Source organism: Felis catus, chromosome D3 (genome assembly GCF_018350175.1).
Source record: "Felis catus isolate Fca126 chromosome D3, F.catus_Fca126_mat1.0, whole genome shotgun sequence".
In the NCBI taxonomy this organism is placed as follows: domain Eukaryota; kingdom Metazoa; phylum Chordata; class Mammalia; order Carnivora; family Felidae; genus Felis; species Felis catus.
In genome coordinates this window covers 1,589,356-1,593,793 of record NC_058379.1, presented here as the reverse complement: position 1 = coordinate 1,593,793, position 4,438 = coordinate 1,589,356, and positions in this window count along the sequence as shown.

The window sequence follows — 4,438 nt, the reverse complement described above, 5'->3', positions numbered from 1 at the left end:
GGGGACAGAGAGAGACAGAGCATGAACGGGGGAGGGGCAGAGAGAGAGGGAGACACAGAATCGGAAACAGGCTCCAGGCTCTGAGCCATCAGCCCAGAGCCTGACGCGGGGCTTGAACTCACGGACCGCAAGATGGTGACCTGGCTGAAATCGGACGCTTAACCGACTGCGCCACCCAGGCGCCCCATAAACTGTTTCCTTTTTTTAATGATAGTTGTTCTAAGCTAAGTTTGCGGAGTTGGTTATTACACATGGATTCATAAATGCTTATTTGCACAAGTGACCTGCTGTTGCACAGACTGCTCTGAGACGGGCTTTAAGTAGGCCCCACGCCAACTTGGGGCTTGAACTCACCACCCCGAGATCGAGAATGCCATGCTCCACCAACTACGCCAGCCAGGCACCCAAAACAAACTATTTTAGGGGCGCCTGGGTGGCTCAGTCGGTTAAGCATCCGACTTTGGCTCAGGTCGTGATCTCGCGGTCTGTGATTTTGAGCCCCACGTCGGGCTGTGCTGACAGCTCGGAGCCTGGAGCCTGTTTCAGATTCTGTGTCTCCCTCTCTCTCTGGCCCTCACCCCATTCATGCTCTGTCTCTGTCTCAAAAATAAGCATTAAAAAAAATTTTTAATAAATATCTTAAAATAATGACTCATTTTTAAGCTTAAATTCATGTAAATGGCCCCAAATTGCCCTCTTACTAATTGCTAACCAAATACAGCCTGTGAGGGCTCTGAGACTCAGCCTCCTCTCTCCTAGTTTAAAACGGATTTAAAATGCAAATGCAGCCACCACCATACCCACCACACTTGCTCCTCCTGAGCTCCTGCCCCTCCCAGGTACCTTTCCCCAGGACCCTGGCCTGACACAGGAGCCATGGCAAGGGGGGCCGCCATGGGGACAGGGCTCCCTGGCTTCCTCCTTCCCCTTCCCCCACCTGTGACAGAGGGACTGGGGGGGACCAGGTCCTGAATCAGAAACGAGCCTCCCTATCAGTTCACCAAACACAACTGGTCAGGGAGGGGTGACTCAGTCAGCACATCCTGAGCTGTCCCACAGGAAGACCCCTCCCGAGGGGCCCCGCCGTGGGCTGGGGGCCAGACTTCTCCCAGTCCTGCCTCCTGCCAGTGCCTTCCAGGCCGGGTCATCCCCGACCAGGGCTCCTCTCCACAGATGGGACGTTCCAACCACCCACCCCCCCAGGGCTCCTGTCTCAGAGCCCGGGGCCAGGAGAGCCCCAATCACCCACGTGTGCTCGAATCCTCCCGGTGACGGGGGGCTCACCACCCGTCGGGCAGCCTCCCACGAGACGGTGGGAAACCCCTCCCTGCTGGCCCAGCCCTCCCTGCAGACAGCATGACTCCATCCTGCACCCCCACTTCCTGCTCTCCTGAGTCGGGTCTTCTCCGGCGGGGCCCCTGCCCCCAGTCACCCTTGCTCCCAGCCGCCCCCACAGCCCCTCAGGTCCCAGAGCAGGCAGGTGCCCAGGACCCCTGCTCCCCACAGACCCTTCCTCCTGCAGCCTCGGGGGCAGAGCAAACCCCCCAGCGCCCACACAGGCACCAGCCGGGGCTCCATCTGACGGCTCAGAGGGAACCGTTGGGGCTCGGGGGGTCCTGCCGCACGTCCCGCTTGCTTTCTGCCCGGGCGCGGCTTCTAACCTGCACCCACGTTCATCATGCAAGGCTGACGTCCTCGCCCTGGAGCCGGGCTCTGCTGCCCCCGAACGCGGCCCCACGGCCTGAGGTCTAGGACGCAGGTCCCCTTGTGATCCAGTCGCGGGCTGGGCCCTGAGGCAGGACGCCGGCTCCATAGTCTGGAAACCCGGAGCCTCCCCCTACAGAGGAGCTCCTTACTCCTTCCTGACACACACCCTCCTCCTCCTGCTCACGCCTGCAGTTAAGGCCACGGAGCACAGCAAACACACCTGCCCTTCATCCCTGGGCTGAGCTGCAGGTGACACCCAGCAGGGCACTGGGCCGCCCCTGGCAGGGCTCCCTCCCTCCCACCCACGCTCAGGCATTGGCTGCAAAGCCACTCACCTGGGGACTCAGGCAGGTGTGGGCGATGCACGGAACCCGCCCTGACTTCCCCAGGGGGCACAGAGGCCAGGGAACCGTGGGGACCCAGGCGTCCCGACTGCTGGTGCCAACCCCCGTCTAGAGACGCGCAGCCCCGTTCCCAGAGACCGGCCTGAGGGTGAGCGCAGGGGACGTGTGGGCCTCCCTCCCAGAAGACCCCGTGCGTGGCCAGGCCTGGTCCCCGTCAAGTCCATGAGCTCAGACCGCCGAAGGCAGCTCTCTGGGCCCTCACCTGTAGGGGCTTCTCAAGGGGCCTCACCTGGGAGCCCACATCTGGGGGAACCTTACCTGGGGTCCGTATCTAGGGGGGTCCACACGGAGGGATCCTCACCCGGGGGTCCATAACTAGGGGGGCGGTCCACACTGAGGGGGCCTCACCTGGGGGGGGCCTCAAGGGGCCTGTCAGAGGCCCCGACTGGGGAAGGGGCCCGAACCCTCGGGGCTGCGGCCTGAGATGCAGGGACAGGCCTCTCGCTTCGACCGCTGACCCCACCTCACCTCCCTTCCGTCGGGCTCGGTGCCTGGGTCGCGGGCCGCGGGCACCACCGCTCCCTCCTGGGACAGGGGGCCGGTCCTCGGGGTGGAAGAAGGGAGTCCTTCTCTCCCAGCCACAGGGCCTCTGCTCTGGCTCTCAGGGGCCCTGCTGGGGGGAGGGCAGGAGGCGGCACCTCCCCGGGGGGCGGGGCGGGGCGGGGGCGGGGCTTGCTCCAGGCTGAGGCGCAGGGCAGGAAAACACCTGCTGCTCCTGCCCCTGAGCTGGCCCAGCTGCCAGGAGGCACGTTAGGCAGAGGAGAGAACCATCTGCCTCCCTGGCACACGCGGGCCTCCCCGCGGCGGCGGCTGGCAGATGACACCGGCGGGGACCACATCGCCCCGGGCACGTCGGGGCCCCTCCTCTGGGGCCTGGCGATGGCCCTCGGGCTCCGTCGGAGGACGTGTGCTCAGGCGGAGGAAGGGTGCGGGCACCGCCTCCCCCGGGTCCGCCGCCCCGTCCCCCGGTCCGTCTGACACGGACCCATCGGCCGAACCGGGTCTGGACCTGCCGCCCGGAGACCCGCTCTGAGGGGGGGACGTGGGGGGTGGCGGGGAACACCTGCCCCGGGCGGTGCTGGCGCGGAGGGGACTCTGCGGACCGGCCGCTAAGGAGGAGTTCGGCCCGGGAGGGGAAGGGGGCTCCGCGTGGGGACCTCCCGGCCGCTCGGGCTGGATGGGCATCCTGCGGGGACGCGGCTCGGGTGCGGCTCTCGGACGTCGTGGTCATCAGAGCCGCGGGGCGCACGTCACGTCAGGGATCCCCACGGGTGTCCCCATCTGTGATATCAGCACGTCTGGCACGTCAGGTCTCAGATCCCCACGTGTGACGTCATCTGTCACAGGGGCAGGGCTCATGTCTCCTCCTGTATCAGCCCGTCGATGTCATCTGCCAGAGCCACACGTCCCAAGTCCTGTTCTAGAGCCGCAGGTCTGACGTCATCTGCTGTATCATGCATTTCACGTCCTGGAGCCACACGTCTGGCGTTGCCTGCAGAGCCGCCCGGCACAGGTCATATCCTGGATCCCCACTTGTGACATCACCTGTCAGAGCAGCGCAGGGCATGTCACGTGCTAGAGCCGCAGGTCGCATGTCCTGTCCTGGATCCCCACCTCTGATGCCACCTGTTGTATCCACAGGTCGCGCACCTCATGGCCACTATCAGCTGTCCAATGTCCTCTGCTGGGCTGCACGTCACACCTCTGTGTCATCCTGTCCACGTGCTTTCTCAGAGCCCCGCGGCCCACCTCACGTCCCAGGTCCCCACGTTCGACGGTCCATTGTATCCGCAGGTCAACGTCCCTGAGCCGCACGTCGGAGGGTCACCACCTGTTACCTTCCCAGGTTGCACATCACATCCAGAGTCACACGTCTGTGGCCGCCATCTAGGGGAGATGCAGGGCGCACGTCCTCCCATCCCCGCTGACGGCGTCCACAGCCCCGGCAGCTCCTCCTCCCAAGCCCCGAGTCCTCCCGAGCCCCGGGCTCCACCGGAGCTCAGACAGCGCTGGCAGGAGGCCGCACGAGCCCGTGGCTGGGCCGTGCCCGCAGATGCGGGGTGCAGGGCTCCCAGGGAGTCCCCGGCCTCCCACCAGCCCACACTTGACGCCCGGCCTTTTCCCTGCAGACCCTGGGCCTGGAGTGTCAGTCACAGAGAGACCCGCTGGGGCCTTGTCGGGACGCGCGGTGGGGACGTCGGCCTTGCTGGACGGGACTCCCACGGGCCCTGGGCTCGGGCAACAGCTGTGGGGATCCTGAGGCGGGGCGGGGTGGGCCCAGGCAGTGCGAGCTCCTGGACCGCGCCGATGTGCACGGTGGACCACAC